The 25,671-nt window shown below is 54.7% G+C and overlaps 1 long non-coding RNA gene across 2 annotated transcripts; it reads right to left on the reverse strand.

Moving 5' to 3' along the window:
* Positions 1–1,466: 1,466 nt before the first annotated feature.
* Positions 1,467–7,100, reverse strand: LOC132670266 (uncharacterized). 2 transcript variants are annotated; one of them, XR_009606560.3, is made up of 3 exons: positions 5,894–6,352; positions 5,113–5,683; positions 1,467–2,230 (listed from the first exon to the last, which is right to left on the reverse strand). It is a non-coding gene; the product is annotated as an uncharacterized LOC132670266 (long non-coding RNA). The 2 variants fall into 2 exon arrangements; XR_009606559.3 differs by lacking the exon at positions 1,467–2,230 and having other exon boundaries at positions 4,715–5,253; positions 5,545–5,683; positions 5,894–7,100.
* Between the last annotated feature and the right edge of the window lie 18,571 nt (positions 7,101–25,671).

Below are 25,671 nucleotides of genomic sequence, written 5' to 3' on the forward strand. Positions count from 1 at the left end.
TGTCGGCTCTGTTCACGGCTCTCTGCCCGGGGACTCGACAGGGTCACACAAGACGGATGCACAACGGCTGATGGAAGACAGCCCCGCTGGTAACGGAGGACGCTGCCTGAGGCTTCAAGACCCCAGTGAGCCGGAGCTGGCGAGGGCTGGGCAAGGAGATCAAACGTGTAGAAACCTCGAAGCTCAGGGCTTGGGACACGAGGGCAGGAGAAACGAGTAAATGCTCGAGTTGGCGGCAGACCTATCGGAGGCGACACGAGCCACCCTACGTGGGCGTGGTAATCTATTTGTCAACTGCTATGCTAATAGAAATGAATATACTCATCAATATGTAAACACGACTTTGAGAAATATTTGATTTATCCCAACGTGCACGTGTGTATACAAACCACAGGGTATCACTTATCGTGGAAGCTGCTCGACCATCCATTCTAACAATTCCCCAGCAGGCGGTTGGCTTTTAGCACCTGCTGGGCCGGCCTTTGACGGGGCCGTTCCTAACTAAATGGCCTCCTTGTCTGAGCCGTGACTTGACAGGCGAACCCCCTGTCTTAGTCCGCTCGGGCTGCTAGAACGGGACGCCGCAGACGGGGGGCTCAAACAACAGATGGTAATTTCTCACAGTGCTGGAGGCTGGAAGTCCAAGATCAAGGTGCCAGCAGATGTGGTTCCCGGTGAAATCTCTTCCTGGCTTGTAAGTGGGCACTTTCTCACTGTGTGCTCACATGACCTCTCTGCATGTGAGTGGAGAGAGCCATACCCTCTCTCCCTCTTCTTATGAGGGCACTAATCCCATCCTGGGATCCCCCCCGATGACCTCATCTAAACCCGTGACCCCTCAGATGAAGGCCCCCTCTCCTAACACATCGTGTTGGGAGTTAGGGCTTCAACTTCTGGATTTGTTCTGGGGGAGACACGAACACTGAGTCCATGACACCCCCTAAAGGTCTCCAGCAGCCTGCCCGTCGAGAGTCCTTAGGATGCTGGTGCCCAGCCCTGTGTCGCCCCCAGCAGGCGGATGTGACCTGGCTACACAGCCAACCGGACACCTGACCCCGTCTGACCTCGCCACGTCCCCGACCTCGTCCCCAGCGCTGTCATATAGATTCCGTGGAAAACTCCTTTGGGTTTTGACTCAGTTTCATGTCTCAGTTAAAACTTCCTTGGCCACCCTTCCTAAAACTCCCGGCTACCCATATGCCTCCTCTGCCCTGTTTTCTCCTGGCACTTGTCCCTAGCTGGCAGTCCACACGTCGTCAGTCAGTAAGGAGCCGAGGCCGGGACTCCCCTCTGGGGAGGTTAACTGGGCTCCATAAGGTGGCCTATGGCCCCCGCGAGGAGACTGCTCACCGGGAACCCTCAGCTCCACCGTCACAAAAATATAGGATTAAAAAAATTTTTTTTTAAATTTATTTTAAGTTTATTTATTTTTGAGAGAGAGACAACAGAGAGTGAGCAGGGGAGGGGCAGAGAGAGAGGGAGACAGAGAATCCCAAGCAGGCTCCACGCTGCGAACACGGAGCCCGATGTGGGCCTCGAACCCACACGCCGTGAGATCGTGACCTGAGCCGAAACCAAGAGTCAGACGCTTAACCGTCTGGGCCGCCCGGGTGCCCCCAAAATATCACAGGATTTTTTCAAGGCAAGGGGTGGGGGAGGAGGAAAGGGACTTTCTTGAGTGCCCGGCGCCTTCCGTCCATTGTCTCATTTGTCCCCCACGAGGACCCGTGAGGCAGGCGCTCTCAGTCCCGTGTTCCAGACGGTTTCAATCCAGGTCATGGAATCTTTAAGCGCAGAGTGGGGACCGGCCCCAGGTCTGTCCTGCTCCAAAGCTCGTGTCCCCTCTCTGCACAGCCTCCGGTTCTAGGGAGCAACGAAGACACAGACACCAAGCCCCCGGGGGGGGTGAACTTGACCCTCCCCCGCGTCCAGCCCAGCGATCCCAACGGCCTGAACGTCGGAGCCTTCGGAGGGAGGCCGGCGGCGAGGACCCGACCCTCTGGAGCCGCGGCCCTTGTTCCACCGAAAGGAACCGAGGACGCATGCCCGGCCCGGCGTTCCTGCCCGTCAGAGCTGTCTGCTCCCATCAGGACAGGGCCTCTGACGTACAAAACCCAGGCCCTGCCTCGGGCTGGTCTCAGGTTTCCACGGCACAGTAAAGCGGCGTGTTTTTATTTCTCCATCTGTAAACATCTCTCCCTCTAACACGGTAACTGCTGTTTATACAGAGCTATAAAAACAGAGGTCAGAGCACAATAAGATTATAGTCTTACTTCAATACATCCAATCCATAATAAAATAAAATCTTACAAACGATCCAGAGGACCCGTTTAGGGGTTCTCGAAGAATTAATGTCCGTCGTATGTAAGGATTCTATTTGGGCATAATATTTTCCACAGCTGTCAGGGTCGATTTAAAAGGCAATATCCTTTCACTGCATTTGATTTAAACTCTGTTTATACCACGTGGGGGATTGTTAATTCTGCAACATCTGACTCAGGGGTGTTTGATTACGCCGAGGCCACCGCCAAGGGGACGACACGTGATGTCGTGGGAGCCCGGGGAGCAGGGAGAGAACCCAGCGGCGGGAAACGAGGTGCTCTGCTCCCCAGGCAGAGCCGGTGGGCTGGTGGCGGGAGCTTCGGTCTGAGATGGCTTGCCCGTGGCCACGCAGCAAGAACGCGCAGAGGTGGACTGTATCGGGCGACCTGGCCCCTGTCCGCCACCCCTGTTGCCCTACTCCGCTCCTTCCTGCTCTAGAACCTACCTCACCCCTCACAGCTCGCCGGCTTGAACCCCTGCCTGGGCTACGCCGGGTGCCCGGAAGTTTCCACGGGAGTTAATTTCCGATTGCCCAGTTCTACCGATGTCCGCTCCTGAGGAAGCGTATTTGGCCAAGGTTGTCCGTTGAAACAGAACAATAAAGAGATTCGTTAGAAGGGATGGGCTCACGCAGTTATGGAGACGGGCAGGTCCAGGCTCTGTAGGGCGAGCAGGCTGGCAGGCCGGAGACCAGGGACGAGGCGATGTTTCCGTTCAAGTCCGTCGGCTGGTGGAATTTCCTCTCGCTCAGGGGAGGTCAGTCTTCTGTTCTCTCCAGGCCGTCTACTGCTTGGAAGAGGCCCATCCACTTAATGGAGGGTAATTTGCTTTACTCAAAGTCTACCGATGTAAATGTTCATCTCATGCCAAAGACGGTGGTCACAGAAACACCCAGAATAACGTTTGACCGCGTGGCTGGACATCGTAGCCCAGCCAGGCTGAGACGTAAATTAACCATCCACAGAAGTCAGGACGTCCACATACCATGCCGCTCCTTGGAGCCTCAGACAGCACAGCGGCTCGAGCCCAGGGGCTGCCGTCAGCTCCGCCTTTCGCCAGCTGGGGACCTTGGACGAGTCACTTCCTGTGTCTTGGGTCACGCCCTCTGCTGACCAGGGGAGTCAGAGTCCTGCCCCTTGCGGCTGGGGCGAGGGCCCAATGGGCCGGCGTCTGTACGAGCTCGGCAGCGCGGCCGGCCCGCGGGGAGGTCTGGGAAACGCTGTTCCGGGGCGGCGGCGACGGCACGGCCCCACTGGCCGGCCCCCACCTCCCCGCACCCCTGCCCTCTGCAGCTGTCACTCGCCTGCCCCCTCTTCGGAAGCAGTCCTATGCTCTCCACGCCTTTCCATCTGCTCTGACCACTGGCTTCTGACTCAGCCAGGCCCTCTGGACCCTCCTTAGCCTCCATCCCTGGAGCCCACAGGGCTGATCTCTGTCCCCTCCCCCCCCCCCCACGTATGTGTGCACATAGACACAGGTGCACATTCGCACGTGTCCAACACACGCACACACACCCCTCACGTATACACACATGCACACTCCAGGATTGGGCAGCTGTGCTGGTTTGGCAAAAGCAAGCGGTATATAAAATCCCCTTTGTCTCCGCGTTCAGACAGGGTTTACAGAGACGCCCGCCGTGTCCGGCACTGTGCCTCCCTCTGGTCGCACGGAGACAACAGCGAGAGCGTGTGCTGTGTTCTTCCGGCCGCCGTGACCTTACGTGCCCGCTGAGGGGCGGATGGACGCCTGACACGGAAACGCGGCTGACAGACGAGCACTTTCCTTCATCCCACAGTTACTGGGCCCCCACCGGTGTGCCGGGGGCTCGACCAGACCGCTCCGGAAGCTTCCATCTGAGGCTGTCCTTGTCCCAGCCGTGACAGACCCCACGGACTGTCATCCCCTGCTCCCCCGGTCGCGGGGGGCTCCGGCCCCGCGTGAGGCTTGTGAGCCCTAGAATACTCGTCCACAGAGCCAGAGGCAGGGCAGCGGGACCCGAGCTCCACGCCATCCGTCACCAAGCACCCATGAGCGACAAATCCGTGCCAGGCCCAGTCCTCGAGGAGGAGGTCGGTAAACCCACACGGTGGATCTCACCCCGCCGGGGTCAGCGGCCGCAACGGCGCCGATGGCGAGAGTCACAAGAGCCCTCGTCCCTCCCACCGCCCCGGGGTGCCCCCGCCAGCCCGGGAGCGACGGCTGCCTCCGAGCGCGCCCAGCCCGGCCCTTTCCCTTCCTGCACCCGGCGCCTCACGCTTCCCCACCCGAGCACCAGGCCACGGGGTTGGCGGGTGTCTAGAGCTGCATTTGAGGAAAAAGATGCCCCTGTGAGTTCCTGGGAGCTGGGGCTGAGGCAGGGCGGGAGGCAGGCCTCCGTGGGCCTCGGGGGGGGGAAGGAGGGAGGAATCACCTGAATCGTTTAGATTGGTTTTCACTCCCGTTTTTCCCACCGGCTGCGTATAGTTGAAAATGATGGTCCTGGGACTCCACGGTGCGTCCTCAGATCACGGCTCACAGGGATATGTTCTGTGACAGGGGCTGTGGCTCTGTGAGGGTCTGTGACACGTTCTGGCGTGTCTTTGTGTATCAGTGTGTGCGTCAAGGACTTCAGCTGCGCAGCCAAGCTGTGTGGGTGACATCTGTGTACAAGGTCCAGCCTCACGGAGGCGGGTAACAAGGACGGCCATGCAGGTCGGGAGGCCGGGGGGCCTGGAAGCAGGGGGGTTGGGGGACCAGGGGGCCTCAGCCCAGCCTCGTGGCCCACGGTGTCGGGGCAGCCGTGTCACTCACCTGCTCTGTGCTGGCACAGGACCAGATTCCCAGCCTCTCTGGCTCTGATGGTCCTACGTGCGTGGAATGTTCTCGGCTTTCTCTAGATTGGCAACAAGCTGTAGTTGTGCGACTTTCCATAGATAACTTCACCCTAGAAAACTGCGGGAAACCAGAGCAATAAAGAAGGTTGAGGGAGAGCCCAGGGGGTGCTCCAGACCTGAATGAGGGCCTCGGAGGTGCACCGCAGTGGGGCAAAAACCCGGACTCTGAAGTCAGACAGACCCGGATCCCTGGCTCTGCCCCTTGCAGGCTGTGTGACCTTAGAGAAGTCACTCAACCTCTCTGGACTTCATCTCCTTCATTTGCAAAAAGGAACTGGCCACAACGGCAATGACAATCACACGGGCCACATGGGGAGACGCGAGGGTGAAAACATCACCGCGAACTTACTGGCAAACCGCCACGTGGTAGGTGCTTCCGGCACATTTGTTGCTATGATTGCTGGAATGCGTACCCGAGGTGCACATCGGCGGCCCCTTCCCTGGTGGCCGCTGGTCGCAGGGCTGAGCAGCACACGGCAGCGCTTTGCCTGTGAAAACATTTTGGTGCAATTTTCCGACCCGCAAAAATATTTTTACAATGAAAACGCACGTCTGGTGTGGAGCTGCTCAGTCTCACTGGCTTATTTAGCTTTTCAGGAAAATAAACAAAAGCGAATTTGCGGACACTGGGGGATGGCCTCCAATCAAACAATCGTGCCCTCCCCCCCCCACCCCACCGCCCTGCCCAGCAGACAGACCGGGTCAGCCAGTTTGTCACTTGTCTGGGAGGCCAATGAGCCCAGGGCCTTGCAGTCTCCAGGTGCAGCCGGGTCCCCTGGGCGCCTGCCCGGTCCTCGTCGCTCAGAGGAGGGGACAGCCCACAGCAGGAAGGGGACCCGCCCACGATCTCGCCGCAAGATGGTGTTTGCTCACTTGTCAGCTTGTTTAGATATCTGATATGATGTACCGAACACACAGCAATTCCTTAAGGAAGCCAGTCCGTCCCCGTTTTTTTCACAGGAGGAAGATGAGGTTTGCAGAGGTTGCTTGACGTGCCCAAGATCATCAGGCACCAGGGCTCAAGATTCCTGAACTCCCAGAACGTCTCCGGCCACGGCTAGATGCACCTGCAGCCGGCTCACCCCAGGGGCCTCAGGAAGCCGCCCTGGCCGGTTCCTAGCCACCCGAGACGTGCGGCGAGGTCCGCTCGGGCTAGAGGCACCGGCAGACACCAGTGTCCTCACGTTTTCCCAAAGGCCACTCTCCCGTGCCCGCAGCGGTTGAAGGCTTCACGCAGGCACAGCGGGCCCCTGGCCTCCGGCAAGTGCACCCAGAGCTGCACCTGCAATCACTCGCTGGGACGAGTGTGGAGAAGGAGAGGCAGGGACACGTGGGCGCAGATGTCGGGGGGGGGGGGGCCCAGCCTTATGTGGGGGGCAAGGAGGCCTCCCGGACGACGCACCATCGCCGGGGTGAGGTAGCCAATGAGCAGGAAAAAACACCCCCACAAGGGGAGGGGCGGGGAGGGGCACAAACCGGGCGTTGACGAGCCGGAGGTGGCAAGAGCAGCAGGTGGGGGCAGAGCCACACGAGATGGGGCAGGGCTGACTCAGGCCACGCCTCCGGGCCTCGGAAGGGATTCGGGGCCTTCTGTGGACACGGGGCCAGTGGCTCGAGGGCTCCGAGGGTTAAGCAGGAGCCTGACTTGATGGGAATTAAGCATATTTACCGTCATTCTGGCCACCAGGTGAAGAGCGGCTTAGAAAAGGCAGGTCTGGGGGCGCCTGGGTGGCTCAGTCGGTTAAGCGGCCAACTTCGGCTCGGGTCATGATCTCGCGGTCCGTGAGTTCGAGCCCCGCGTCGGGCTCTGTGCGGACAGCTCAGAGCCTGGAGCCTGTTTCAGATTCTGTGTCTCCCTCTCTCTCTGACCCTCCCCCGTTCATGCTCTGTCTCTGTCTCAAAAATAAATAAACGTTAAAAAAAAAAATTAAAAAAAAAGGCAGGTCTGGGGGGCCGCCTGGATGGTTCAGTGGGTCAAGTGACCGACTTCGGCTCTGGTCATGATCTCACGGGTCATGAGTTCGAGCCCTGCGCTGACAACTCAGATCCTGGAGCCCGCTTCAGATTCTATGTCTCCCACTCTCTGTTCCTCCCCCCACCCCCCCCAGAGTTGTCCGGGAAGAAGAAGAAGAGACCGGCCATGGGGACGGAGTGACACCAGGCCTCCTGCCTTCCTGGGCTTGGTGACCAGGCAAGGGCAGAGGGTCACGAGAGGGAAGGGTTCCACATCACCCCGGGTTTCTGCCTGGAGCACCTGGCTGGAAGCAGAGGAAGAAGACAAGTCTGGGGGCCCCTAAAGTCTGGAATGTCCTCTTTTGTTCTCGACACAAGACGGGCCCCCGCAGGTCTTAAGCGCTGTCCAGCTCCTGTGGAAAACCCAGCTGAGCCCAGAGGCACGGGAAAAACAAGTTCAGCCACATTCCCATCCACAGCCCAGCACCTGGCCTCTGTGATGCAACTTGCCCCAGGCACCTTGGTCAAATGCAGGTTCTCAGTACGCAGGTCTGGGGAGGGTCCCAGGGTCTGCAGTCTCACGGGCCGCTGCTGTTGGCCCCCATACAACCAAGTAGCAAGGGGTTACGGAGACCCTGCCTGGACTTCCAGTCGGAGACTCGATGGCCCCGTGCCTGGGGGAGGTCCTCTGGCTCGTCCCACCCTCAAAGGCAGGATATCTGCCCCTCTCCCTTGCCATCCTCGGCCCTCCCGAGGAATCCTGTGGTCGCTTACGTGCTCTTGGCCCACGGGTGGTATCTGCCACTTTCCTGCTCACCTGCTCCAGGACCCAGGAGCTTTGAGCACGGAGGCCGCCGATGCCTGCCTGGGCACCAGAAGGACACAGCCAGGCCCTGCTGCAGGAAAGCCGGGCTGGAGGGGCGCAAGGAGCGTCCGGGTGGACACCGCCAAGCAGCACTTGTATATGTGGGTCTGGAACCCAGAGCGCCGTGGGTGGGAGTGGGCAGTGAATGGTTCCCGGCAGAGGACCTGGAGGAGGGGGGCTCGTTAGCTTCCTAGGGAGGCAGCTTCACGCAACAGGAACGTATTCTGTCACAGTGCCGAGGGTCAGAAGTCCACAGTCAGGGAATCGGCGGGGCCGGGCTCTGATGGTTCCGGAAGGAACCCTTCCTTACCTCTTCCAGCTACCAGTGGCTCCCGGGATCATGGCAGTCCTTGGCTTGTGACGGCACGACCCCAACTCTGTCTCCAGGGCCACAGGGGCTTCTCCTCTCTGTGTGTGTCGTGTCTTCATAGGGCCTTCTTTATATATATATATATTTTTTTGGTATGTATATTTTAATTATTTTAATTATATATTTTATATATATTAAAATATATTTTTATATATTATGTATATATTTATATATTAATATATATTTATATATTAATATATATTTATATGTAGTATATAAATATACTATATATAGTATATATATACTATATATAGTATATTTATATATATTTATATATATATTTATATATTTATATTTATATATAGTATATATAGTATATAAATATATATTAATATATATTTATTTATATATATTATTTATATATTTTTTATTTTAATTATATATATATTTTAATTATTTAATCTTTATTTATTTTTGAAAGAGAGAGTGCGAGCAGGGGAGAAACAGACAGAGAGGGAGACACAGAATCCAAAGCAGGCTCCAAGCCTTGAGCTGTCAGCACAGAGCCCGATGTGGGGCTCGAGCTCTCGAACTGCAAGATCATGACCTGAGCCGAAGTCGGACGCTTAACTGACTGAGCCACCCAGGCGGCCCTCTTCATAGGGCCTTCTCATGGGGACACCAGTCATTACAGATCAGGTCCCATCCTGATGACCACATGTTAACGTGACTACATCTGCAAAGACCCTATCTTCACATAAGGTCACGTTCCCAGGTATCGGGTTTAGGGCTTCAGCATCTTTTGAGGGGACACAATTCAGTGCACAGCAGGGGGGCGGGGAGACCCGAGGGAGCCAGGAGCCTCCCAGTGCTGCCGGTGAGGCGTTCCCATCAGCCAGCACACCCCCCACCAGCCCCTAACAGAGGAGTGACTAGCCGTGTGCCCTCTGCGCGGCCCCTCAGGGCCGCCCGGCAGTGAGGTCCTTGCCTGTAAACTGTGCTCCATTGGCTGTAAACTGTTTGTAAGGTTTTAAATAAACACCCACAGTCCTTCTGAAGTCTGGTGGCTTTTACCACTCAGCCTGGGCTTTGGCAGTTGTCAGCAAAACTCCACGGCCCCGGACTCTGGAAACTAACCAATGGGCAGAGCCACCCACAGAGGCCAGCGAGGAGGCCGCCGCCGCCCTGCGGGGACCCAACAGCCCAGGAGGCCGGGGAGGGGTGGGCTCTTCTCTGGCTCAGACGCTGTCTGGAGGGTAGGAACTTGGCACACTATTTCCCCCGTCGGCCTCGGTTTCCCCGGTTGTACAGGGAGGTCCGGACTCAGCCTCAAGCAGGGACACTTCGGCGGAAGGTCTTTATCCGCCGAGGCCGGCTGGGCCCGGGGAACAGGCCCCTTCCTTTACCATAATGGAAGCCGGGGGGACCCCGGCTCCCCTGCGGGAGAGGCAGATGGCCCATTTACCCCCGTAGCTTCTGGCCCGTATCACTTCGCAGCCCGGGGCCACTAGCTGGTAGCCAGCGGGCAAAATCCAGCCCCCACATGGGGCTAACCGGGCGACCAGAGGGTGGATTTTAAGCGTTTTTAAGTAGCGACCCATATTTTAAGGTGGGGAAATGTCCTGTAGAGATCCGGATCTGGAGCTTTCCTTGAAAAGCCCCACCGGGCAGCACGGAGCCAACGCTGCCTTCTGGAAGGAGGCCCGCAAGCGTTCACTCAGCAAGCTGGGAGGACGGCAAGGTAGCTGTGGCGCCCAGTAGAGTTAGCCGGTGGGAAAACGAGAGAGCGATTCAAGAGGCACAGCGTTTCAAAAAGAGCGGTGAGGGAGGCATGCGGAACGGCCCAGGGGTTTGCTGGGCCCACGGGGCCCCTCGGCAGCGGCCCGGCCGGCCCAGACCTCCTGGATTCCAGTCAACCAGAGCTTTCCCCAGCGTCGAACTTCCGGACGGTTCCACCAAAGGGCACCCACACGACCGTGTGCCTAGAGGTGGGAGCGCGGGCTCCAGACGCTTCCGGAGCTGGAGTCCCCACGCTGTGCTCGTGAGCCGTGAGGCCGGGGCGAGCCCAGTAACCCCCCTGCGGCTCAGCACCCTCACCTGGAAATGTGCCCCCTGCGAAGGAAACGGAACATTCAGGGAGGATGATGCGTGAAAAACGATGAACCTGCTAATTGGGATCTATTTCTGTCGTCGTTATGGTTGCTTCTCCTGCTGCTGCTGTGGTGGGGGTCTCGTGGCTTGGTTTCTCCCCCCCAGAGACAGACTCTGAGGCCAGGCGGGGGTGCAGGGGCAGGGGTTTGTTTGGGGGACAGGAAGGAGCCCAGGACACGGCGGCAGGGAGCGGGAAAATGAGACAAGGAAGGGAAGGTGGCCGGAAAAGGCTAGGTGGGCAAGCCTGTGACCGTGGTGGGCAACTGCCCCCCGGGTGCTGCTGGGGACTCTGGAGCTAGTGCAGCCCATACGCCCCAGAGCTTACGCACCTCAGGGTTTACGCACCTCAGGGTTTACACACCTCAGGGTTTACACACCTCAGGGTTTACACACCTCAGAGCTTATGCACCTCAGGGTTTACACACCTCAGAGCTTACGCACCTCAGGGTTTACACACCTCAGGGTTTACACACCTCAGAGCTTATGCACCTCAGGGTTTACACACCTCAGAGCTTACGCACCTCAGGGTTTACACACCTCAGAGCTTACGCACCTCAGGGTTTACACACCTCAGGGTTTACACACCTCAGAGCTTACACACCTCAGGGTTTACACACCTCAGAGCTTACACACCTCAGGGTTTACACACCTCAGGGTTTTTACACCTCAGGGTTTACGCACCTCAGGGTTTACACACCTCAGAGCTTATGAACCTCAGGGTTTACACACCTCAGGGTTTACACACCTCAGAGCTTATGCACCTCAGGGTTTACACACCTCAGAGCTTACGCACCTCAGGGTTTACACACCTCAGGGTTTACACACCTCAGGGTTTACACACCTCAGGGTTTTTACACCTCAGGGTTTACGCACCTCAGGGTTTACACACCTCAGAGCTTATGAACCTCAGGGTTTACACACCTCAGGGTTTACACACCTCAGAGCTTATGCACCTCAGGGTTTACACACCTCAGAGCTTACGCACCTCAGGGTTTACACACCTCAGGGTTTACACACCTCAGGGTTTACACACCTCAGAGCTTATGCACCTCAGGGTTTACACACCTCAGAGCTTACGCACCTCAGGGTTTACACACCTCAGGGTTTACACACCTCAGAGCTTACGCACCTCAGGGTTTACACACCTCAGAGCTTACACACCTCAGGGTTTACACACCTCAGGGTTTTTACACCTCAGGGTTTACGCACCTCAGAGCTTATGAACCTCAGGGTTTACACACCTCAGGGTTTACACACCTCAGAGCTTACGCACCTCAGGGTTTACACACCTCAGAGCTTACGCACCTCAGGGTTTACACACCTCAGAGTTTACGCATCTCAGGGTTTACACACCTCAGGGTTTTTACACCTCAGGGTTTACACACCTCACAGCTTATGCACCTCAGAGCTTACACACCTCAGAGCTTACACACCTCAGGGTTTACACACCTCAGAGCTTACGCACCTCAGGGTTTACACACCTCAGGGTTTAACACCTCAGAGCTTATGCACCTCAGGGTTTACACACCTCAGAGCTTACACACCTCAGGGTTTACACACCTCAGAGCTTACACACCTCACAGCTTACACACCTCAGGGTTTACACACCTCAGAGCTTACGCACCTCAGGGTTTACACACCTCAGGGTTTAACACCTCAGAGCTTATGCACCTCAGGGTTTACATACCTCAGAGCTTACACACCTCACAGCTTATGCACCTCAGGGTTTACCCACCTCAGAGCTTACGGACCTCAGGGTTTACACACCTCAGGGTTTACACACCTCAGAGCTTATGCATCTCAGGGTTTACACACCTCAGAGTTTACACACCTCAGGGTTTACACACCTCAGAGCTTACGCACCTCAGGGTTTACACACCTCAGAGCTTACACACCTCAGGGTTTACACACCTCAGAGCTTATGCATCTCAGGGTTTACACACCTCAGAGTTTACACACCTCAGGGTTTACACACCTCAGAGCTTACGCACCTCAGGGTTTACACACCTCAGAGCTTACACACCTCAGGGTTTACACACCTCAGGGTTTTTACACCTCAGGGTTTACACACCTCAGAGCTTACACACCTCAGGGTTTACACACCTCAGAGCTTACGCACCTCAGGGTTTACACACCTCAGAGCTTACACACCTCAGGGTTTACACACCTCAGGGTTTACACACCTCAGAGCTTATGCACCTCAGGGTTTACACACCTCAGAGCTTACGCACCTCAGGGTTTACACACCTCAGAGCTTACGCACCTCACAGCTTATGCACCTCAGGGTTTACACACCTCAGAGCTTACACACCTCAGGGTTTACACACCTCAGAGCTTACGCACCTCAGGGTTTACACACCTCAGGGTTTACACACCTCACAGCTTATGCACCTCAGAGCTTACACACCTCAGGGTTTACAAACCTCAGAGCTTACGCACCTCAGGGTCTAGACACCTCAGAGCTTATGCACCTCAGGGTTTACACACCTCAGAGCTTACACACCTCAAGGTTTACACACCTCAGAGCTTATGCACCTCAGGGTTTACACACCTCAGAGCTTACGCACCCCAGGGTTTACACACCTCAGGGTTTTTACACCTCAGAGCTTACTCACCTCAGACCTTACACACCTCAGGGTTTACACACCGCAGAGCTTAGGCACCTCAGGGTTTATACACCTCAGAGCTTACGCACCTCAGGGTTTACACACCTCAGAGCTTACGCACCTCAGGGTTTACACACCTCAGAGCTTACGCACCTCAGGGTTTACACACCTCAGAGCTTACGCACCTCAGGGTTTACACACCTCAGAGCTTACGCACCTCAGGGTTTACACACCTCAGAGCTTACGCACCTCAGGGTTTACACACCTCACAGCTTACGCACCACAGGGTTACACACCTCAGGATTTTTACACCTCAGAGCTTACTCACCTCAGAGCTTACACACCTCAGGGTTTACACACCTCAGGGCTTACACACCTCAGGGTTTACACACCTCAGAGCTTACACACCTCAGGGCTTACACACCTCAGGGTTTACACACCTCAGAGCTTACATACCTCAGGGTTTACACACCTCAGAGCTTACACACCTCAGGGTTTACACACCTCAGAGCTTATACACCTCAGAGCTTACACCTCAAGGTTTACACACCTCAGGGATTATACACCTCAGAGCTTACACACCTCAGGGTTTACACACCTCAGAGCTTATGCACCTCAGAGCTAAACACCTCAGGGTTTATACACCTCAGAGCTTACGCACCTCAGAGCTTACACACCTCAGGGTGTACACACCTCAGGGTTTTTACACCTCAGAGCTTACTCACCTCAGGGTTTACACACCTCAGAGCTTATGCACCTCAGAGCTTACACACCTCAGGGTTTACACACTTCAGAGCTTACACTCCTCAGAGCTTACACACCTCAGAGCTTACACACCTCAGAGCTTATGCACCTCAGAGCTTACACACCTCAGGGTTTACACACTTCAGAGCTTACACACCTCAGGGTTTACACACCTCAGAGCTTACACACCTCAGAGCTTATGCACCTCAGAGCTTACACACCTCAGGGTTTATACACCTCAGAGCTTACACACCTCAGGGTTTACACACCTCAGAGCTTACACATCTCAGAGCTTATACACCTCAGAGCTTACACACCTCAGGGTTTATACACCTCAGAGCTTATGCACCTCAGAGCTTACTCATCTCAGGGTTTATACACCTCAGAGCTTATGCACCTCAGAGCTTACTCACCTCAGGGTTACACACTTCAGAGCTTATACACCTCAGGGTTTACACACCTCAGAGCTTACGCACCTCAGAGCTTACACACCTCAGGGTTTACACACCTCAGAGCTTACACACCTCAGGGTTTACACACCTCAGAGCTTACGCACCTCAGGGTTTACACACTTCAGAGATTACGCACCTCAGGGTTTACACACCTCAGAGCTTACACACCTCAGAGCTTACGCACCTCAGAGCTTACACACCTCAGGGTTTACACACCTCAGAGCTTACACACCTCAGGGTTTACACACCTCAGATCTTACACATCTCAGAGTTTACACACCTCAGATCTTACACATCTCAGAGTTTACACACCTCAGGGTTTACACACCTCAGAGCTTACACATCTTGGAGCTTACACACCTCAGGGTTTATACACCTGAGAGCTTACACACCTCAGGGTTTACACACCTCAGGGTTTACACATCTCAGAGCTTACACACCTCGGGTTTACACACCTCAGAGCTTACACACCTCACGGTTTACACACCTCAGGGTTTACACACTTCAGAGCTTACACATATCAGAGCTTACACACATCAGAGCTTACACACCTCAGGGTTTACACACTTCAGAGCTTACACACCTCAGGGTTTACATACTTCAGAGCTTACACATCTCAGAGCCTACGTACCTCAGGGTTTACACACTTCAGGGTTTACACATCTCAGAGCTTACACACCTCGAGGTTTACACACCTCAGGGAATATACACCTCAGTGTTTACACACCTCAGGGTTTACACACTTCAGAGCTTACACACATCAGAGCTTACACACCTCAGTGTTTATACACCTCAGAGCTTACACACCGCAGAGCCCACACCTCAGAGAAAACCCACCTCAGAGCTTACACACCTCAGAGCCCACGCATTCTCAGAGCTTATACACCTCAGAGACCACACACCCCAGAGCTTTCACACCTCAGAGCTTACACACTTCAGAGCCCATTAATTCTCAAGCTCACACACCCCCGAGCTATCCATCTGCCCTACTTCCTACCCCTGTGAACTCGGGAGCTGCAGCCTGATACACCAACACCACCTTTAGCCACTCATTGGCTGAGGGCTGCCACCAGGGGGTGTTCGTCTCCCAGCCCTCTGACCTGCACGGGGGAGGAGAAGTGAGCTTCCACAGCATTTGGGAGACAAGCGGTAAGACCTGAAGTTCTCTAGGTGAGGAGATGTGGGCAGGCCACCATCGTGTCTGCCAGAGCTCATGTTTCTCTCTTCCATGGATGCAAAATCTGCATTCGATTCCATGATATGCTCATGTTTGTTTTAATATAAATACATATTGGTGGGGTGCCCGGGTGGTGGCTCAGCCGGTTAAGCGTCCGACTTCGGCTCAGGTCATGATCTCGCCATTCGTGGGTTCGAGCCCCACGTCGGGCTCTGTGCTGACAGCTCGGAGCCTGCTTTGGATTCTGTGTCTCCCACTCTCTGCCCCTCCCCTGCTCGTGCTCTGTCTCTGTCCTTGTCTCTCTCTCAAAATAAACAAATATTAAAAAAAGATAGATAGATGGATTGACACTGGGCCTCAAGAATTGAGTAAAAGCGAAATTATAAGAAAGTGCCTCATACTTACCCTGCAATTCTTTGTACTCCCTAGCACACTGCTACACACACACACACGCACACACACACACACATCCATGACCCTGTTTGTGAAACTGAACCCGCCTTACTTCCTTCAAACCTCACAACGATCTTGTGCGTTAAGCACGTATTATCTATCCCCCTTTCACAGATGGGGATATTAAGGCCTACGGTGCCGAGTGGCCTGTTTAGACCTAGGGTGGTAAGCAGGTGAAAAACACTGGAAGGCGGCCCTTGAGCAGCGAGACCCCAGGAGCTATGGAGGCTATGGAGGGGCTCCCCTATTACCCTATGCAGGGCAATAGTCGCTAGGACCAGAGGTCTCCCGGAAGTGAGGCGGTGGTAGAATCAGCCTGGCATCTCAGAAACGTCATTGCGGTGACCACGCAGAGAAGGGGTCAGAAAAGGCTGGAGTGGGGGCCGGAGAGCAGTGGGGAGGCTGCCGAGATGTGTCCTGCCTGGCCTGAGAAGGACAACCCAAACCAGGAGCTCTAACAGAAGAAGACTTGGCAGGAAGAGGGCTCACCGGGAGGCAGATGGGGAGATGGCAAAGGCAGGGGACCAACGTGATTCCCACGTTTCTGATTTGGGCAACTGGGTGGAAGCTAAAGGAAGCCCTTTACTAAGACAGGAAGCACCGGGGGAGCAGCGGCTTCGGAGAGGCTGGGAAGGGGATCGGTTCTCAAGGAGCTGATGTGAAGGGCCATCCAAGGGGAAGTCAGGGGATGGACAGATATACGAGACCAGAAGGGAGCATGACTGGTCTCGACTGAAGATGACGTTCCGGGGAGCCGTCCTCACAGCGGGTAATCAAGGCCATGGGCGTAGAAGAGCTCATGAGGAGAGGGAAGAAGGGAGAGCAGCACCGAGGGAAGAGCTCAAGGAACACCCACATCCAAGGTCAGGCAGAGAAAGAGCCAGTGCCGGAGACTAAGCTGTGGTCACAGAGGTCAAGGGAGAACCCGGAGAAAGGAAGACGTGGCGGCCAAGGGCAGAATGTTAGGATCCAGCAGCCTCTCTGGGGCTGGCACACAGCGGTTGCTCTAAGAAGGCTTTGTTGAGGGAAGGAGTGTATGAACGAATTGCATTTCCTTAGTGCTTCGTAGCTTGCAAACTTCGACCACGGCTACGGACCCATGTGACCCTTATAAGAGGTGAGCAAGACTGACCCCATGCTACAGGGCGAAAGCCTGAGCTTTCAAAAACTTCCGCAGTTGGTGGAGAACCTGTAGGTTCTTCACAGGGTAATTTCTCTTCCCTGGCTCCCCGTGGCTCTGTCTGGCCCTGAGGGCAACTAATTGGTGCCCTGGGGTTAAGCGCTTTCCCAGAGCCCCCGCCGTGCCCCTCCCGCTGCCTCTCACACCCCTAAACACCAGGCGGGTTGCCTACACCAAGCAGGGATATTTGGTGTGTGAGAGTTGATTGGTTTTTGACAAAAACAGCTTGGCCTCTTTTTAGCACCTACTCATCCCCCAGGGGTTGGAAACCTGATATTTTAATGATTTGCTCCAGACCCTTTGCGGGCGGGGTGGAGATTTTGTGGGGCCAAAATCGGTGGAGGCAGGCCTGGTAGATGTAATTAGCAGGTGAGGCTCACTGGCTGGGAAATCAGGTACGGTCAGCCCTCTGTGCTGGTCACTCACTTCCATTCCAGCCGGAGAGATTCTTGGTTCCCCAGAGGTGGAGGAGCGGGCTTCCCAGGCTAAGGATGAGAGAGACTTCGGGAGAGGTTGCTCTCTCGTCTCGTGGCCGCACAAATAATTTCCCTCCGCTCCTGTTTGTTTGGTCCCAATTGGTGCGTTTTCCTCCGGTCCCTTTTCTTTCTCTCCTAAAAGATTTTCCTACATCCTTCTGATCCTCTCTTTGGATTACAGAACCTCACAGGAGGAAGGAGGCTGATGTTCCACCTCTTCATGTTATAAATGGAGAAACTGAGATGCGGTGAAGATAAACGTCTTACCCAAAGTTACCCAGTGAGTTATTGCCATCATTATCATCTTCACCATTGTCATTGCAATCACCACCACCACCATCACCACTGCCATCATCACCACCATCACCATCATCACCATCACCATCATCATCACCACCACCATCATCACCACTACCATCATCACCGCCACCATCACCATCATCACCATCATCACCATCACCTTCATCATCATCACCATCACCGTCATCACCATCACCATCATCATTACCATCACCATCATCATCATCATCATCACCATCATCACCATCACCATCATCACCATCATCATCACCACCATCATCACCACCACCATCACCATCATCACCACCATCATCACCACCACCACCATCACCATCACCACCATCACCATCATCACCACCATCATCACCACCATCACCATCATCATCATCACCATCTTCATCATCACATCACCATCATCACCACCATCACCATCATCATTACCATCACCATCATCATCATCATCACCATCATCACCACCACCATCATCACCACCACCATCACCATCATCATCACCATCTTCATCATCACATCACCATCATCACCACCATCACCATCATCATCATCATCACCATCATCACCACCACCACCATCATCACCACCACCATCATCATCACCACCACCATCACCATCATCACCATCATCACCACCACCATCATCACCATCACCACCATCATCATCACCACCACCATCATCACCATCATCACCACCATCATCACCACCATCACCATCATCACCATCACTGTCATCATCACCATAATCTTCATCATCACCACCATCACCATTATCATCACCATCATCATCACCATCACCATCATCACCATCATCATCACCACCACCATCACCATCATCACCATCATCATCACCATCATCACCACCACCATCATCATCACCATCATCACCATCATCACCACCATCATCATCATCACCATCACCATCATCATCATCACCACCACCACCATCACCATTATCATCACTACCATTACCATCATCGCCACCATCATCATCACCGTCATCATCACTACAATCACCGGCATCATTATCATCACTATCACTATCACCACCACCACCACCACCACCACCACCACCACCACCGCCATCAACATAATCACCATCATTACCACTACCACCACGATGACCACAACCACCATCATTCCCATCATTTATTTGTTTGTCACCCCAAAAAGAATTCAAGGCACCTTAGCCACCACAAGATCATGAGTCTTCAGACTCCTTCCTGAGGGATACTCCTAACCCCCATCGTGTCCTCTGTCTCTTGCTAAGGTTTCCTACTTTCACACCATGTCTTCCTCCCCGTCATCCCTTCGCCAGACTGGGAGCCGGCTCTTGTCACCTGTGATTTCTCACAGACACACTCCTGTTCAAAATCCAATCCGTCTCTATTGTCCCTGCTGCTTCGGGAAGGACTGAAACAGAAGGACCCTGGAGAAGAAACATCTACCACCCAGAAGATGTGAGGGTGGGGGAACAGATGAAGAAAGTAGCAGGTGCTCTCAAGTGAAAGGGGTCCCGGCTGACCGCTGCCTCGGCTCCACAGCCGGGGAGGTGAGAACACAGATGAGCCACATCTACTCTCTGCACCTCTCTGTCTCCTGGTTTAGAAAATGGTCTGAGGGAGGGAAGGATTCTGCTGGGAGATCCGAACGCCCCAGACGGCCGTCACACTGCTCGGTTCTAACAGCATGAGGCCCGGGGAGGAGGGCGGAAGGTCTGGTCTGGGCATTCCCTGCAGAGGGCAGAGGAGGCAGTCGACACAGCCCCCAGCCCCTAAAATCTGACCGGCTCCAGAGGCTGGGCTGCATCTCCGCACCCCACCTGGGGATTAGGGTTTTAGCTGCCAAATCTCCTGACGGGCCACTCCTCCCTCACCGAAGCCCCTTAGGTGGGTGCCGGCAGGTTCACACGTGGGAGGTGCCAGGGGCCTAATCTCTGCAGGGACAGCCACCGGGGCAACACCGCCCTCCAGGCTGTGCCCTCCCGGGTGAGCTCCCGGGCACGTCATTCCCCAGCCTCCCCTCTCCCAGCCCTCCGCCGCCTCCGCCAAGTCTTCTTTCCCACCCTCCGTCCCCCTACCTTGCCTTTTGCAGCCTGACACTTTGAAATGCGGGTCCCACTTCGGCCGGGTTTGGCCAGGAACAGCCATCTGTCACGGCCGCGCTTTTGGAAGGAGTATGAAATTCACAAACCTCCTCCGAGAGCCTCCCAGCAGGGAAGAAGTTCGGCTCCACTGTCCTCTCCAGAGTGACAAGCGAAGGGACAAAGATGACTTCAACCGTCCGGGAGCCCCCACAGGGGCTCAGTCAAGGCCCGAGTGACGCCTGGCGGAGCGAGTCTGACAACACGGCCAGGATGCCTTCCCCTGGCAGCCTAATGAGGTCCTTCTGGAGAACGACTGCCAGGAGGCGAGGCCACGGCAATGGTGACATCCAGGGGACCGGCTCAGTCGTGGAACAACTGACCTCGCCATGGCGCGGGCCAGCAATCGATCCCCAGCCTGGCCTGGCGATTCCCGACTACGCGGGTGTTCGTGGCTCCAAGGTCTGAATTACCTTTCAGAAAAAGGAATGCAATATAGTCCCCAAATAAATGGGGGTGCAGCCAAGAGCAGCACCTTTTCCCCTCACCTGGGGCTGGGGGCCAGCTGGCAGGGGATGAATAATCATCTTCAAGACACGGATGTGACTTAGGCGATAACAGGCCTGTTTATTTCACACGTGCTGTGTGTCTGGCCCCGTGCTAAGAAACAGAAGAATCCTGAAGTGATGCAGCCACGGTCACTTCTACGCAAGAAGGTCAAACACCTGCTAAGGGGCACAATCCAGGTGCAAACCCAGCCCTGCCGGACTCCAAAGCCATGCTTCTTTCTGTCGTGTCACGTCGTCTCCACCTCGCACCATCCACTGCAACCAGATCGCTCATCTTAACCACACAAGAACCAAGGGTCGTGCCCAAGTAGCCGGCCCAAGGTCACCCAGCAAATGGATGGAGCCCGGTCCTGTGCGGCCCGAGCGCGGGTGGGGAGTGGAAGAGGAGGGCTGGAGTCAGGTGACGGCTGTGGTGGGCCAGCTGAGGAGCCACACGAGGAGGGTGGGAGGCAGGGAGTGGAGAAAAGGGGAGGACAAAGCCATCTGAGGGCAGGGCATGGTCTGGGCTATTTTTGCCCGAAAAGTCTGACAACTGCACGGACACAGATGCAGGACAGGGAGGCTGAAGATCGAGCTGCCGCTTAGGGGTCATGAGGAAAGTCCAGGCAGGCCAGTAGGAGAGGCAGAAGCGGAGGACAGTCTTGGAGAGAGGGCGAGAGGAGGCAATGCTAAGGGAGAGGTGAGCAGGAGGGAGGAGGAAGAAGGCATTTCCAGAGACGGAGGATAGCAGGTGCATCGACCGAGGAAAGTAAAGCAGAGGAAGCAATGAGTCTCCCGTGCCCATTGGAAAAGGCTGGGTAGGCACTGGGACAGCCGGGCCGGGCTTGAAGTCCAAGCTGGAGTGTCAACTCAGGATGCAATCTGCACATTCAACATTATTCACGGAGTAAATACGTACTGGAAACCTCTGGTTTCAAGCTCTGCACTAGACACTCGGGTAGGAAAGATGCTTTGTGATGGTCCTTGCACTGCAGGAGCTCAGACTGCCCCCATCCTGGGCACCAGGGATGATGACAAAGAGACTCCCCACCTTCTCCTTCCTCTAAGAGCCAGGATGCCCCCATCTCTATCCACCACATCTCCCTACCCCCATCTCCATCGCCCCCATCTCAGTCACCCCCCCATCTCCATCAGCCCCCATCTCCCTATACCCATCTCTATCACCTCCCATCTCCATCACCCCCTATCTCCATCACTCCCATCTCTATCACCCCCCATCTCCCTACATCCATCTCCATCACCCCATCTCCATCACCCCATCTCCATCACCCCCCATTTTCACCACCTCCCATATCCCTACACCCATTTCCATCACCCCATCTCCATCACCCCATCTCCATCACCCGCCATTTCCATCACCCCCCATCTCCCTACACCCATTTCCATCACCCCATCTCCATCACCCCCATCTCCCTATACCCATCTCCATCACCCCCCATCTCTATCACCCCCCATATCTCCCTACATCCATCTCCATCACCCCCCATCTCCATCACCCCCATCTCCCTACACCCATCTCCATCACTCCCATCTCCATCACCCCCATCTCCATCACCTCCATCTCCCTACACCCATCTCCATCACACCCCATCTCCATCACCCCATCTCCATCACCCCCCATCTCCCTACACCCATCTCCATCACTCCCATCTCCATCACCCCCATATCCCAACACCCATCTCCATCACCCCCTATTTCCATCATCCCCATCTCCCTACATCCATCTCCATCACCCCCCATTTCCATCACCCCCCATCTCCCTACACCCATTTCCATCAACCCATCTCCATCACCCCCATCTCCCGACATCCATCTCCATCACCCCTCTGTCTCCATCCCCCACCTCTAACCACCTCTTTCTCTTCGGTCCAGGTGTGAGTTTCTTCTCACTACACTGTTCTATTTGCCTCTGTGCACCATTTCCCCACCTGGACTGGTACCACCTCCATGGCAGGAGCCACCAACCTCCACAAAATCCATTGCGTGGTAGATGTTCAGCAGCCAAATAAGATACCCTTGATTACTATGCTTATCAGTTACTTAATAAAGGTACTCGTTGCCAAATAAGTATTCAACAGTTCCAAGTCCTAATTAAAAACAAAAATCAAGCAACCTAACTTCCGAAACTTGTGGATGACGCTTTGGGATCTGTTCCTCCGTTTTGCTTTCTCATTCAACAGACTGGGGCTGCCCTGGGCCATACAGAGATGATCCTGAGACCCAGCCCCCAGTGGCTCAAGGTAGGGCTCCAGGAACGCGGAGTAAGACTGGTGACATGTGACTCGGGAAATAGTTCTACCAAGATGAGGAATCCAGGAAGGCTTCTCAGAGGAGGGGCTGCCTTGAGAGCTGGGCAGGGCAGCCCAGGTGGAGACGGACGATTGTTCAACAGAGCAGGGGCAGGGAGACTGGGGCCATGACAGTGGAAGTGTGTGGGGAGGCTGGAGTGTCTGGGTTTTCCCGTTTGGGGGCTACGGGGCAACCACCAACCTGTTCAGAACTCACGGACCAAGGTAGGCTGTAGGCCGATGGGATCCTGGAGTTTCCTCATCACATTATTTCAAATCAGGAATCCTTCTGGGCCAGCATTCCTAGCCCTTCAACCATCCAGCACTGGCCCCCAACAGACATCCCGGGTCCGAGCTCTGTGGGGACAACCTTGCCACCACGGCCCTGGAGTCCTGCCCAGCCTCAGAGTCCATTTCCCTTTTAAGGTAACCTCCCCCCCCCCCCCCCCCACCGATCCCACCTCTACCCACCTTCCCCAGAACCCAGCACTGCCTTCGCTCCTTGTGACACCCCTTCCTTGGGGTGCAAACTGGGTTCTGGCCGGTCGGTCGGATGTTCGGGTGCTTCCCCGTCCCCTGCAGCGGAGTGGGTGGGCGTGCAGGCTCTGGAGGCAGAACGCCAGGGCAGAGGCACTGGAAGGTCTCCTGGAGGAGGGGGCCGGAGTCTTTGAAGGGTAAATAGGAGCCTGTGAGATGAGGGAGGGATGAGAGAGGGGCCTCCAGGCGGAGAGAGTAGCACAGGCCGAAGCTGGAGGCGTGAAAACACTTGGCATTTTGGGATCGTGGTAGAAAGTCGGGTGAGGAGGAGTGTTAAGTGCACGGGGGGGGGGGGGTGCAGTGGGGGGTGAAGAGGACGTGGAGGTCCGAGGGCCGGCGGGACAGGCTGCCGATATAGTGTCCAAGAAGGTAAGCGCAGCCCCTCTCGGGCCCGAGCACGTGGCTCATGCCAGCGGCCGGCAGCAGGTGCTGGCCGCACACCCACCTGGACGACACACACCTCTAGGTGAGTCAACCCTGCAAAACACCAAGGCATCGCCTCCAGGGTTTTCTAATGGACCCTCCCGTTTAGAGCTTTCCTGCTGGACCCTGCTTAGCCCTCCCTCCCCCTCCTTTCCGGGGGCTCCAGGGCTGCGATCGTATCGGCCATCATTTTTTTTTCATTCATTCATTCATTCATTCATTCGCTCACCGATCATTATCCTCCGCCCTTCCGACGCTTCAGACAGGCCGTCCGTTTAATTTTGTTAAAACTAAACAGCGTGCTCCGTTCTTTCAGGACGCGTGATGTGTTCTGGGCAATGTTTTTCAGAGCAGTGAAACATTTCATTTTTCCCCCCAGCATCGAGATGTGTCAAACATCATTTATGCCTGGACATAATTCATCCCTCAAGATAAATATTGAAACCCAAGAGAGGAGAGACGGCGGCAGAATTTCCAGGGGCCGGGGGAGGCGGGGGGTGGGGGGGGGGTGGGGGGTGGGTGGGGGTGGGGGAGAGGCTAGGAAAGGGGGTCTCCCTTCCTGATCCCACCACCGGAGGGGTGAAAAAAGCATAAACGAAGCGAAAGTAAAGTAGCTAACTCCGGGTCTGCTCCCAGTCTCCCAGAAACGGCTGCAGACTTTTTTTTTTTTTTTTTTTTTACAGGCCTCTTTTGTGTCTGTTGAACTGTTGCTCTGTCTTGCATAAAATCTCTTGCAATAGAAGCCCTCAATTAAAGTCACCTGCTGGTCTTTGTCAGCTGAGGTTGACGTTGTCAAATCGTGCAGAGCTCCTTAAGCCAATACAAGTCATTAAGGAGGAGGTGAATCAGAGATCCGACATGGTGGACAGGAGCCATCCATAATCAATTGATATCTTCCTCTGCTGGAGGCGGGGTCTCGGGGAGCCCTTTCCCGCCACCCCCCCCCCCCCCCCCGCACCCACCCTCAACTCACCTCATCCACAGGGGCCGCTACCCCTGGATCTAATTAGGCTGAGTCTCAGCAGGTCCGAGGCTGTGCTGAAAGGCCATCAGTAGGCGAGCCCATTAATAACTCGCCGGTGCCCTGCGTATTGTAATTGTCAGGCTGCAATTTACAGTAATCCTCCAATGCAAGAGCCCGAACTATTGCAGCTGATTGGAAATGCATACGCCCATTTGAAAGAGAAAAAAACACAAGATGCACGGGTTAAAAGGTCAGAGCATGCAAGTGTGTGTGCTGAGTGACAGGCATTTTAGTACTAGCCTGGGACCATATTTTAAAAGGTCACTGAAAACTCTTGGCTTGGGCCCTCTGACAAACAATGAACGTTCCATATATTTATTTGCCATCTCTTTGTTTTTACAGCAAGCAGAATAAATGAGTTAAATGACGTTGTGCGGGCCTGCATATTGTCAGCACAGGTTATAAGTCATTATTAAACTCCATCAAATCAAACCGAACCCGGTCAAGGCAATGAGACTAAAAGTTATTTGCATTCCTTCTGTCATAAAAAATCATATCCCCTTACTCAAGACTTTCGTTTCTTTATTAAATGCAGCCACAAGAGTATTTCAGGTCTGGCAATATAAGCTCAGGAAAACCTTCTCGGTATAACTCAGTGTAACAGCTTAGACCCGATTCCACTAAAAAGTCCCAGCTGAGCGTATCTGGGCACTCAATCAAGACATACATATTACTTTTAAATAAGATTAGCCTTTATATTTTGCTGCTTAAGTTAAAACTTTTCATGTCAGTCTCTACTTTTATGTAAACTCCAACATAATTCTGTTTTAGCAAAACACTTCAAACAAATTAAAAACCTCAAGTCCAACGTGTCCTTAACGAAAACTTTCTTAATGGCATCGCAATGTGTTTGCTGACACTAAAACACTTTTAA

The sequence above is a fragment of the Panthera onca genome, chromosome B3, assembly GCF_046562875.1.
Source record: "Panthera onca isolate mPanOnc1 chromosome B3, mPanOnc1 haplotype 2, whole genome shotgun sequence".
In the NCBI taxonomy this organism is placed as follows: domain Eukaryota; kingdom Metazoa; phylum Chordata; class Mammalia; order Carnivora; family Felidae; genus Panthera; species Panthera onca.